The sequence below is a fragment of the Muscardinus avellanarius genome (assembly GCF_963383645.1).
Source record: "Muscardinus avellanarius genome assembly, chromosome: 16".
NCBI classification, from domain to species: Eukaryota; Metazoa; Chordata; class Mammalia; order Rodentia; family Gliridae; genus Muscardinus; species Muscardinus avellanarius.
Genome location: NC_137802.1, coordinates 55,249,573 through 55,263,321, shown reverse-complemented (window position 1 = coordinate 55,263,321; position 13,749 = coordinate 55,249,573).

The window sequence follows — 13,749 nt, the reverse complement described above, 5'->3', positions numbered from 1 at the left end:
TTTACTTGTCTCGGGTATTTCATTATAGAGACAGTAAGGAACAAATACAATGGCTAGGCAGCAGAACTTGGACTGGACATGGCGGTCACTTTTCTTTCTCTCTTTCTCTCTTTTTGTTGTACTGAAGATTGAACTCAGGCACATTCTATGTCTGGGCAACACGACCAGCCCTATTCTATTTTTATTTCTTTATTTTTATATTTTGTGGCACTGGGGATGGAATCCAGGGGCATCCTACCTTTGAGTTACACCCCCAGCCCTATTTTTTTTTTATTATTTATTTTGAAATGGTCTCACTAAGTTGCGGAGGCCTCACTCGGTAGCTGAGGCTAGCCTCGAACCTATGATTCTCTTGTCTCAACCTCCCAAGTGCTGGAATTACAAGCGTGCACCACCACGTCTGGCCTGTTTTTATTTTAAAACAAGGCCTTGCTGGGTGGATGAGAGTCTCACTACTTGTTGCGGCTGTCATCGAACCTGCGATCCTCCTTGTCTTAGCCTCCAAGTACTGGGATTACAAGCATGGGCCACTGCTCCGGGCTTAATCCCACTACTTTTAAATATGTGTGTCATATAGGGAAGCAGTGCAGGGAGAGCTGAATTGGAAAAGGTAAGCAGGACAGATCAGACAAGAAGGGCAGGCCACAGAGGAACGGCGTGTGCAGGGGCTCGGAGGTGCGAGGCCGCGAGGGAGAGAACCAGAGAGAGTGAAAGAGAGTAGGCCGCCAGGCCGCCTCGGCTTCCTCCAAATTGGCGGGGGTGGGAGAGGCCCATAATCAGTCTGATGTCTACATTGCCCCAGATTTAAAACAAAAGGAGCTCTTTCCTACATTTTTCAAAAGTTCAACCGTGAACATGTATAGATTTCACAAGAGGAGGAGAGAAAAAAATACTTTGGAAAAAGAAAGGAACGTGGTCAGCCATGAAGTCCTGAGGAGGACCGATCAAGGAGGCTAGAGCTTGGAGGCTACTTCGATTGATGAGGCAAAAGGTCATGGATAAATAATCCCCCCTCTTAGTGGTGCATCCCAAAGAACTGAAAACTGGTACCCGACCCACATCTGTCCACACCTGGTCAGAGCAGCACTCCTCACAGTGGTCAGAAGGTGGAAACAGCCCGCAGGGCCTTCAGTGGAAGGGTGGATAAGCAAAATGTCATTTATCCATATAACAGGGTGTTATTCATAGGAAGGAACGAAGAACCGACCGATGCCACCGAATGGGTGAACCCTGAAAACACCAGAAGCCACACACAGAAGTCACGTACTGCACGATTCCATGTGTAGAAACTTCAGAACAGGTGAAGCCACAGAGACAGAATGCAGGCTTGTGGGTGCCAGGGGCTGCGAGAGAGGCAAACTGGAGAACGTCTGCTTCACAGGCTGCCTCCTTTTGGAATGACGAAACGTCTTAGAGGAAGGCATAGTTGTACAACATCGTGAGCATACTAGTTCCGCTAACTTGTTCACCTTAAAATGGTTAATGAACGTGGCTGCGCACGCTTGTAATCCCAGTACTTGGGAGGCTGAGACAGGATCACGGGCTCGCGGCCAACCTCAGCTACTTAGGCTTTCCGCAACTTCGTGGGACCCTGCTTTAAAAAATTGAAAAGTAAAAAGGGCTTGAGGTAGAATGCCTCTGGGTTCAATCTCTAGCATCCAAAGTTAATAAATAAATTAAAAGGTTAGTATTATGTTATGTGAACTTCACCTTCATTAAAAAAAAAAAAAAGAGCCAGACATGGTGGAAGGTACTTGTAATCCCAGTGTTTCTGAGGCTGAGACAGGAGGATCACAGGTTCGCCACCAGCCTCAGAACTTAGCAAGGCCCTCTGCAATTAATTTTGTTTCTAAATTTAAAAAATAATTTTAAAAATAGAGCTAAGAGTATAACTTGGGGGTAGAATGTCCCTGGGTTCAATCTCCAGTAACACACACACACACACACACACACACACACACACACACACTTGCACACCTGTAATCTCAATACTAGAGAAGCTAAGACAGGAGGATCACAGGTACAGCCTCAGGAATCTAGCTAGATCCTATTTCAAAACAAAAAATAAGTAAAAAGGGCTGGGGTGTAGCTCATAAGTAGAATGCCTCTGTTTTTGTCTTCAGTAACACAAATGAGAAAGGAAAGAAGGAAGGAAGGAAGGAAGGAAGGAAGGAAGGAAGGAAGGAAGGAGGGAAGGAAAGAAAGAAGGCAAAGACAATGGGGTCCGCGAGACAGTGAGAGGAAGGAAGCTGGGGAGATTCTGGAGCCGACCTCCCCCTTGCACTGGGAGAGGCGGGCACAGGAGTGGGGGCTGGGCTGGAGCCGAGGGGCTCCGGGTGGAGTAGAGAATGCCCGTGGGCTGTGCATGTGACAGATTCAGGCAGATAATGGAAGCATGGACTGGGACTTAGAAGAGGGGTAAGGGCTGGAGAGAGACCCATCAACTGTATGCAAGCCGGGCTACAGGCTGGGATACAATGGTGTGCAGGATAGTCCCTGCCCACAAAGAGCTCCATCCGGAGAGGGGCAGAAACAGAGAAAGTTGGTACTGACAAGCCAGGGAGGAAGTGTGGGCAGAGGAAGACAGCACAGCAGCCTTGGCGGGCGCCAGGAGGGGAGGCTTGCCGCCAGCCAGCTGAACACAGGAGAGGAAGCTCCGCTGTCTCCCTGGCGAGCGAGCCGCGTGGGAAGCCCTTCCCGCCTCTCACACACTCAAGGACCCTGGACAGGTTCCGCAGGGTGAAGGGCGGGGTGTGTCCTGGTGATTCCTATCTCCTGTGTCAGGGTCTACCAGGGCTGGAAGCAACCTCACACTCCTAGGTCAAGATGGCTAATTGCCTGGGGACTAAGCCTGCCCCAAGCAGGCCTGGTGGGACCGGCTCTGGCTACGCTGTTGCATTCAGACTTTAACTAAGTCTTGTCTGGAGGAGGTGGGCGCTTCTTGTTAAACCCCATCTGCTTTCTCTGGAGGAATTGCTCTTCCCCATTCCAACCAGTTACAGTGGGAGCTGCCACTCATCGCCCCCTCTCCCAGACAGAAGGGGACACAGGATCGATTGTGGCTTGGTATCTCTTCTGCTTGGTCTTAGTGATTAGTACAAGGCTGGGTGTGCAAAGGAGCCCTGAGAGACTGTTAGATGACCACCCCAAGAACTTGACTCCAAGGACTCACACCTTTTTTTGAGGGGGTCGTACTGGGGATTGAACCCAGGGGCATTCTATCTCTGAGTTACACCCCCAGCCCTATTCTATATTTTTTAATTTTGAAACAGAATCTAAGTTGCAGAAGGGATTATCCTGTCTCCATCTCCCAAGTACTGGGATTATAGGCATGCACCACCACACCTGGTGACCCACACCGTGGCAGCATCTCTCCCACAAGGATTCTGGGCGTGGCCACGTGACTAAGATCTGACCAATGGGACGACTGTAGATCTAATGCAGAGGTGTGATACATGCTTGCCCCTGGGGCTGGTCCTTTTAGAACATTCACTTTGGGGACCTCGCTACTATGTAAAGAAGCTTTTAGACATCCACGTCATTTGCTCCAGCAGTTCCACCTCCAGGAATTTATCCTATTGCAATGGTTTTCAAATTGGGTTCCTTATGGAACATTAGGGTTCCCTAGAGGTGCTTGTTGATTCTTCAAAAATGATTTTAATGTTACAGATGCTGGGGCAAAGAAATTTTTTTTTATTTTTTATTTTTTATTTTGAAACAGCATCTCACTGAATTACAAAGGGGCTCACTAAGAAGTAGCTGAGGCTGTCCTGGAACCGCAATCCTCTCAGCCTCCTGAATACTGGGATTACAAGTGTGCGCCACCATTTGAACTTATAAAATAGGTTTATGCTAATAGAATAGCCCTCTCTCCTGATGCTTACATAACTTTTATAGAAGTTGCATTTGAAGAAGGTGGTCCTACTTCTAAAAACAACTAGTATGAAACCACTGTCCCAAGAAAACGTTCATTTTATACTAGGAGGTTTAGCTTCAAAGGGGACTCACCATGAGTTGTAGCAGAATTCCGTTAACTATGACTGATGGGCCAAATCTGGACACCACCTGCTTTTGCATATAAAGTTTTATTGGAGCGCAGGCAGGCTTAAAAGTGTAGGCCTTGTCTGTGGTTGCTTTTGTGCCAGAATGACAGAATTAAGCAGTTGCAACAGGGACCTTCTGGCCTGCAAAAGCTGAAATGTACACTACCTCCCCTTCCCATAAATCTTTGCTACTTCCTGGTATAGTAATATAAAACTTGGAACCAACCTGAATGGCCAAGAAAAGGGGGACTGGTCAAATTACAGTATATCCCTTCAACAAGTGGAATGGGAGTCCCCTGTTGACAAATTACGATGTATCACAGTAGCTCTCCAGCTCAGCCGCACATTGGGAGTTTTATTCCTAAAACCCAGCCCTAGCACAGATCAATTAAATTTGACTCTGGGGATAGAATCCAGACAACAGTATTTTTTAAAGCTTCCCTCAGAGATTCTAAGTGCTGTAGGCGAATCTTCAGTGACACAGAGAGATGGCTGCTATATACTACTATGAAGTAAAGAAAAGCAAATTACCTGGGTATGCACCATATGAGTCCTCTAGAGTAAATTTTTACATGCACGCGCCCAATGCACAGACACACATGCATGAACAATAATGCCACACTGACGGTGGTCAGCTCTATCAGAAGAAGCTATGAGAGATTTTGATGTTTTTTCTCCTTGCTTATCTGTATTTTCTGTGTTCTACAATGAGCACTGTATCTCACCAGTACAAAAAAGATGAAACAGAGCTGGGCGTGGTGGCACATGCTTTCTCTGAGAGTAGAGAGGCTCTCATTAACCTAGTGAGACCCTGTTTCAAAATAAAAAACTTAAATAGGACTGGGGGTGTAGCTTGGAAGTAAAATGCCCCTGGGGTCCAATCTTCAGTGAGAAAGACACACACACACACACACACACACACACACACACACACACACACACGATGAAAAGATGAAGTGGTCAACAATTTAAAGACCTCCTTTTTGCTTTGGGAAAACAGAGACGAGTATATGAGCATCTAATTAATCAGACAAGGAGCCCCCAGGCCATTGATGGGCACCCTGCAGCCCAACAGAGGCAGGTCCCAGCCCCCTGGAGCCCCCAGGACTGGACAAGTAAGGCAGGGGCTGCAACCTCTAAGCCTCCGGCCATTGAGAGGACCATCTGCCCTCCTTGCAGGATTAAAGGCATGAATGTACAGTGTCTGGCACACAGTAGGTATGCAAAAAAGGTCGCTTTTTTTCTCCATAAGCAGCTCCTGGAGTCAGCCAGTCAGCCTCTTGCGGTTCCTGTTGAAGGAGCAGGATTGGATGCCAGCACTGGGCCTGCCCAAGTCCACCCGCAGCCCCTGGTCCCTGGTGCTGTCTGCTTGGACTCAGCGTCTCTGCGGCCCCCAGGATTTTCCCGCGCTGCCTTTAAAGATCCCGGCTGCCCAGCAGTGACCTGTTGCCCCGTCATCAACACAACCCATATCCACTCTCTTCTGACTGCATCCCGTCTGCATAAAGTGAGGGCTTCAGTCTTCCGGGGGTGTCGGGGGGAGGCTCCTTTGAAATAAAAATAACAGAAATAATAGCAGGAGACCGCACGTGTGTCTGGGCTCCGGGGCTCAAGCTCTCCGCCCCGACTCTGCAGGTCAGTAGTAGCGTTCCAATCCCACAGGTGAGGCCTACATTTGTGACCTGTGGACTTTCCATTATGCAATGTGATTCCAATATTTCAAATTCTGGTTTAGAGATGGGAGTCTCACTATGTTGCCCAGGCTGGTCTTGAACTGCAGGGCTCAAGTAATCTTCCCGCCTCAGCCTCCCACATAGCTGAGACTCCAGGTATGCGCCACTGTGCCCTGCTTACATCTTTTTAAAGCAAAGAATAAAAAGGCAGCTGTCGCCAGCCACTTCACGGCCTCCTGGGAAAAGGCAGTCTTGTCCGTGATTCATCATCCTAAGGATGCTTTGCAAAGCGCCAAGAGGCCACTGGCCTCTGAGTCCGTGCCTGTCCTTGACAACGGAGCAGAATAACCCTGCCGATGCGTCTTTCTGGGCTGATGCTGTGCTTAGCTACCGAATGCACCCTGGGCTGCAGGAACAGGTGCACTGAACGGTCGGCCCCTGGCCAGGCTCTGTAGCCCCACCCCTGCGGGCGGAGTCACAGGCTCGGTCCTGCCCAAGCCGGAGCCCCAGGACCTAGCACAGCAGAGATGCAGCCAGCCATGGGGGTCTCACTATGTTGCCCAGGCTGGTCTTAGCCCTGGCCTGAGCTGTGAGTGCCCTGGTGGCTTTGGCCTTGTATCCTACAGGTATGTTCTCTTATTTTTTGGTGACAGACTCTGATTTTTTAGCAAGGCCCATGGATATGGGAAATGAAGATGGTTTCCTATCCTCTTTGGGTGTCCCTGTGACTCAGTTCCGGCTAATAGGATGCAGGTAAAGTAATCTGCACAATTCTGGAAATTGCTTTAAAGAAAGGATGTAGCCCAGGGGAAGAAAGCCCCTGGATTCCATCTCCAGTAACACACACACACACATACACACACACACACCCATCATTTGTTGTTGTTGTTGTTGTTGTTGTTGTTGTTGTTACTGGAAATTCAACCCAGGGGTATTCTGCCTATTCTAGACATGTTCCCCCACCAACCTATTTTATTTTTTAATTTGAAACAAGGTTCCAATAGTCACAGGCTGGACTTGAACCTGCGATCCTCTTATCTCAACCTCCTAAGTACTGGGATTACAGGCATGTGCCACCACACCTGGCCCTAGGCAACCACTTTTTTTTTTTTTTTGGTGGTACTGGGGTTCCTGGAAGCCCTTCTACCTCTGGGCTACACTCCCAGACCTATTTTTACATTTTTATTTGGAAACAGGGTCTCCTAAGCCAGCGCGCGCGGCTGGCTTCGAACCTGCGCGATCCTCCTGTCTCTGCCTCCCAAGCACGGGGATTACAAGCGTGCGCCACCACGCCCGGCAGGCAACCACTTTTTAATATTTATTATGATTCTGTGGGTTGGCTGGGCCCAGCTGGAGATTTCTGCTGGCGATAGCCCCATAACTCCCTGGACCTCAGGGTCCTTACACCAAAGTGGGGGTGATCTTGTGCCCCCAGAATGGATAAGATAATGCCTGGATAGCTGTGGAGTCATCCAGGTAATCAATAAAGACAGGATGATGGAACTGGATAATCACCATGGCTGAATCCCAGCTAAGTACCTGGTCTAGGCATGAGCATCAGCAGCTGTAAAGGCACAGAAGGGAGCCACCAGACAGGCCTCCTGGGCAGGACACACCTACCGCAAGCTAGTCTTGCCCCGAAATTAGCATCAATGTGATCGGGCCTCTAGGTTCAGCTATGCATTTATAAGAAGTGTGTTAAGCTACATCACAGGTTTGCAACCAGCAAAACCCGGATGGCAGATAATCTGCAGGATACGTGCCATGCCAACTGCAATAATAAATTACAAGGAAACGCCAGCAGCACACGCCTGCAATCCCAGCACTTAGGAGGCTGAGCTCGGGGAATAGGAAGTTCGAGGCCAGCCTTAGAAACTTACTGAGACCTTTGGTAACTCAAGAGAGACTCTGTTTCAAGAGTCTCAAGAAAGAGTTTCAAGAAAGAAAAATAGGGCTGGGGATGTAGCTCAGAGGTAGAATGCCTCTGCGTTCAGTGCCTACTACTAGTACTACTACTACTATTAATAATAACAATATAAATAAGTAAATTACAAGGAAAAGTCAAATAACTGAAAGGAACCTGTGGATTAAAAGATATTTAGGTTCATCAACCAATCATAAGTTATACATTTTATTTGTATCTTGATTTAATCATTATTATTTGTGTGTGTGTGTGTATGGAGCTGGGGATGGAACCCAGGGACATTCTACCCCAAATTACACCCCCAGCCCTATCTATCTTTCTTTCTTTCTTTCTTTCTTTCTTTCTTTCTTTCTTTCTTTCTTTCTTTCTCTCACAGGTCTGGGGATGGAACCCAGGGACATTCAACCTCCGAGCTAGACCCCCTGCCCTATTTTTTTATTCTTTAATTTGAAACAGGGTCTCACTCACTGAGTTGTGGAGGGCCTCACTAAGTAGCTGAGACTGTCCACAAACTGCAATCCTCTGGTCTCAGCCTCCCGAATGCTGGGATTACAAGTGTGCGCCACCAAGCCCAGCTTTTATTCTTTATTTTGAAATAAGATCTCACTAAGTTTCAGAGGGCCCCACTCAGTAGCTGCAGCTGGCCGAGAACCCGCGATCCTCCTGTCTCAGCCTCCCAAGTACAGGGATTACAAGCATGTGTCACCACACCTGGCTTGGATCTTGATTTAATTAAACAGTTAAAAATGCCTTTTGGCAAAGGCCAACCGGAAAGCTGAGTGCTGGCTGAATGTGTGACAGCATTGCCCACTGTGCGTGGCCGTGGGAGTCCCCTCCCCTGCGCAGACCTGGATCTTCCCATCATGGAGATGAAGAAGAGGCCCTAGGGTCTGGACGGCCTCTTTAATTCTGGCCTCCTTTTTCTTTGTCCTCCCACTTGAGCCTTTGCTCAGTGTCCGCGTCGACCCTGTCCCATGCCCACAGAGGTAAAACAGGCAGGAGAGGACGCGGGGGGGGGGGGGGGGGGCAGCAGCCCAGGGCTCTTGGCTCGGGCAGATTCCTGAACAGAAGGAGCCACCCTCCTGCACGATCTCAGGCGGGCTGGTCCAAGCCAAGGAAGGACAGGAGATGAACTCTGGGAGGACCCGCCCGCCCGTGGGCGTGGACGCCGGGCTGAGTCGCCAGCTCACCAGGGTGCTTGACCTTATTTTCATTCCTTCGGGCTCCTGGCACATTCCTTGGGCCTGAGTCTGGGTCTGGTCACCTGCTCAGGATACCGACAGAGTCAGGCTGCTTTAACAGACTCCTGTAGGAACAAATGAACTGGGTGGCTAGCTGCTCCCTGTCACCTGACCCTAAAGTCCTGGTGACTGGCCTCGGGCCCTGCCTTCACACACTGCAGCTGCTGAAGCATCGACCCGAGCGCAGGACCTCGCACGTGGTAAGCGCTCAGCACAAGGGGGAGAAGGCAAGCGCCTACTGGACCTTCAGGCGCTTAACCCTCTCCTGAAGCTGCAAGAACCTTCAAGCTCTCGCTCCACAAGGCTCGACCAGAATAGCCACCATCTGCTTCCAGCGCCAACCAGGGTAACACGTGAACTGAAGAAGAGAGGAGAAAGACAATTCCGTCCAAGCGAGTACTAGAGGATAGTAGCTAAGCCCACGCGTTGCGGTCAAACCTGGATTCAAATGCCTGAGTTGCATCTGACGGCTCTGTGACACGGGCTGAGTTTCTTACCTCTCCGCAGCTAATTTTGCAAGGATGCTGGGAAGGTGGACCATGCCCTGCGCCCCGCATTCACGCCACGTCCCTGCAGCTCAGTCAGCGGCAGCAATTGCGTAGGGCGCTCCGCTGCCAGCTCCCCTGCCCCAATGCACCTTCTCTCCCTCCCCTCCTCATAAAAAGTGTCGTTGTGGGTGTAGCTTGGAGGTAGAATTTCCCTAGATTCAAACCCTAGTAACCCCCCACCCTCCAAATCTACAGCGAGGTCTCCTGGTGTTGAGGGACCAGCATGGCGGAATCAGGACCAAAGAGAGCATGGTTCAAATCCCAGCTCTTCTGAAAACAAAGCTAATATTTAACCCCACTTCCCAGGCTAAGAAGCCTTGAGGAAGAATTTTTGTAAATGAGTCCCGGGAAGTCCTACTTCCTGTACACGGGCAGCTCCTGCCCTCTGGTGGCCACTGGACAAATTGCACAGCAATTATCTTGGTCCGTTAGGCAAAGAAGTGGAGGGAACTTTCCCCATACTGGGCTCTCGGTCATGGCCAGCCCGGAACTTCTTTTCACAAAGTTTATTTTGTGCAATTATGTTAATTTTTAAATGTTTTAGGCCCTTTTTAAGGTGTTGGCATGCATAAACTGTACCTATTCATAGAATACAAATTGATAACTTGTGTGCGTGGTACTGGGGATTGAACCCAGGCGCATTCTACCTCCGAGCTACACCCCCAGCCCTCCTTTATTGTTTATTTTGAAACAGAGTCTCACTAGACTAATGAGAGCCTCACTACTTGCTGAGGCTGTCCTCGAACCTGACACCCTCCTGTCCCAACCTCCTAAGTACTAGAATTACAGGCACACACCACCACATCCAGCTAAATTGAAAACTTTTGGCAAATGTATACACCTGAAATTATCATCACCCTCAAGATCCATCTTTCCCAAAGCTCCCTTGTGCCCTTGGTCATTTCTCTTCCTGCCCCTTTCACTTCCCCGTTCTCAAGCTACTACTGACCTCCTCTCTGTCATTACAGATCAGCTTACACATTCTAGTTTTCTAAATGAAATTATACCATACTGTGCTAGCTAGCTTTCTGTGACTAGAATGAATACCTGAGACAATCAACTCATAAAGAGAAAAGGGTTATCTTGGCTCAAGTTTCGGGGGTTCCAGCTGTGACTGGTTGATCACATTGTTTGGGGCTGTGGCAGGGCAGGAGTATGTAGCGGAGCAAGCCTGCTCACCTCATGGTGGGGAAGACACTTGCCCCTTGGAGGGCACGCCCCCAATCACCTAAAGACCTCTCACTAGGCCCCACCTCTTAAGGTTTGCAGCACCTCCCAATAGCACCAACTGGGGGAATCAAGCCCTTAAGATACAAGCCTTTGGGGAACACTTAAGATTCAAACCGGTCGGGCGTGGTGGGGCTGACACAGGAGGATCACAGGTTCCAGGCCAGCCTCAGCAACTTATTAAGACCCTTAGCAACTTAGTGAAGCCCTGACTCAAAATAAAATAGAACTGGGGGTATTGCTCGAAGGTAGAATGCCCCTGGGTTTAATCCCCACTGCAAAAGAAGGAAAGAAAGGAATCAAACCATAGCAAAATACTTTCCATATCTTATCCTGTGTCTTCAAAGCCTCAGCAAGTAGTGAGACTCTCATCAACCTAACATGACCCTATTTCAAAATAAAAATTAAAAAACAGGAATAGGAGTATAACTCAGAGGTAGAATACCCCTGAGTTCAATCCCTAGTACCAAAACAAAACTACTGGCCTCTGGCCCTGAACTTGAGAGCTTCCTTCTAGAAGCTGAGCCTCTCCACTTGGTTCCAATTCAAGAAATACAGGTTCGGCTGGGCGTGGTGTAGCACGCTTGTGATCCCAGCATTCAAGAGGTGGAGATGGAAGGATCGCGGTTCGAGGACAGCCTCAGCTACTTAGTGTGGCCTTTCGCAACTCAGTGAGACCCTGTTTCAAAATAAGGCATAAAAAATAGGGCTGAGGAGTAGCTTGGAGGTACAATGCCCCTGGGTTCCATCCCTGGTGCCTAAAAAAAAAAAAAAAAAGGAAAAAAAGAAAAAGAAATCAAATCATAGCAAGATACTTCTCCATAACTTATCCTATGTCTTCAAAGAAAGAAATACAGGTTCATAGACATCCCAGGTCCTTGTGTCTGGTAGCACCCACCAAAACCCCTTGGGGGAAAGTTTCCGGCAAGGTGGTCCTGTTCTCAGCAAGGATGGGACATGGGCAGATAGAACCCTGGCCACCCGGCCGGCTCTCTTACACACGTCAATTTGCAGGGTTCAAATCAGCCTATTTCCAGGAGAGTGATGACGTCACAGAAGCGGGGTTCCAGAAGGCTCTTTAGAACAAGGACAGCCACCAGCCAGTGCAGGAGCCAGTGAGGAAGAGGTTCCCGCCCCAAACCGCCCTGTTCTGCAGATCCTGGGAGCTGGGGACCGGGAGGCATGGGAGAGAGGTAGGCTTCGGAGGGGGTGTGGCTTAGGATGCGCGCGCACGGGGACCCCCGCCTTCCCTGGGAGACCCCGGGAGGCTGGAGCTCCCGCTTGATGGGCTCCAAGACCCCTGTCTGTGGGAACCTTCTGAGTCAGAGTGGCAGAGGGTTGCAGGAGACGACATACTAAGTGGTTATTATTTGCCAGAAATTATAACTTAACTGGGCATTATGTAATTTCACAACTCTGGGGCGAGGGCAGTGAGGAAAACAAAATAAATGTGCTCAGGAAGCAAGCGGGGCAGAGAGCCCGTCCTGCCCACCAGCTGCCCCGCAGAGGAACCCAGGCCTCTGCCCTGTGCAGCAGACACCTCGTTTCAGGGAAACCAACCCCGTGGGGGACACAGCCCCGGCCTCTGTTTCCGGCATTGGCCATTTGGGAGCACACAGGCTGGGTATTTTATACGCTTCCCACCCCGTGCGACTTGGTTTTCTCAGGATTAGACCCGAACTATGCATCTGTGGCCAGAATTCCAGGTAAGCAATATTGTGCGGGTCTCAGGCACCTAGACGTGGATGTCACCTCTAGAGGCACACAGTGCCCCTCTGTCCCTCACTGGCAACGTTAACTTTGATTGCAAGGGCACAACACTGTCTGGAGTCTCCACTGTCAGTGACTGTTCAGTGCAGCTACTAAGTGATCTGTGAGGAGACTCGTAAAAGCATTTACTTATCCAGTTCTCCCTCAAGCTGGCCACCCCTTCAGACTTGGAACCTGTGCTAATTCCTGCACAAACCAACCTGTGTTGGCTGCAAGACGCTAATGGGTACAGGGTTTCATTTGGGGTTGGTGAAAGATTCTGAAATTGACTGTGATGAGTCAGGCGAGGTGGCACACGCCTGTAATCCCAGTACTTGGGAGGCTGAGACAGGAGGATCACAGGTTTGAGACCAGCCTCAGCAACTTAGCAAGGCTCTCAGCAACTTAATGAGACTCTGTTTTGAAACAAAATAAATAAAATGGGATGGGATGTAGCTCAGGGTAGAATGCCCCTGGGTTCAATCACTAGTACCACACACCTACACACAAAAGATACTGACGGTGATGTGTTTTATTTTGTTGTACTGGGGATTGAACCCAGAGGCATTCTTTTTTTTTTTTTTTTTTCTTTTGAGGGTCTGAGGGTGGAACCCAGGGACATTCGACCTCCAAGCTACCCCTCCTGCCCTATTTTTTATTCTTTATTTTGAAACCAGGTCTCACTGAGTTGCGGAGGGTCTCACTAAGTAGCTGAGGCTGTCTGCGAACCACGATCCTCCGGTCTCAGCCTCCCAAATGCTGGGATTACAAGCGTGCGCCACCACGCCTGGCTTGAACCCAGAGGCATTCTACCTCTGAGCTCTACCCTCAGCCCTTTTTATTTTTTTTGTTTTGAAACAGGGTCTCACTAAATTACTTAGGCTGGACTTGAACCTGCAATCCTCCTGTGTCAGCCTCCCAAGTACTGGGATTATAAATCTGTGCCACCAGGCTGGCTGGCCTTGTTTTTTTTTTGTTGTTGTTGTTTTTGTTTTTGTTTTTAATTTTTGTTTCTGTTTTGGTACTGGGGATTGAACCCAAGGACATTCTATCTCTAAGCTACACCCTCAGCCCTTTTTATTTTTTTTAGAAATGGGTCTCACTAGGTTGCTGAGGCTGGCCTCAAGCCTGGAGTCCTCCTATCTCAGCCTTCCAAGTCCTGGGATTACAGGCGTGTGCTGCACACCACGCCTGCCTTGGCCTTGACTTTTGACTGCTGGAGCTGGGAAATGGCTTATGGACGTTTTTGTGCCTCCTCTCCATCCCCTTTTATAAATGTTTAATATTTTATGTGATACTCAGTATTGCTGAAGTAATAAAGGAGAGGAGAAAGACTGGGAGCAG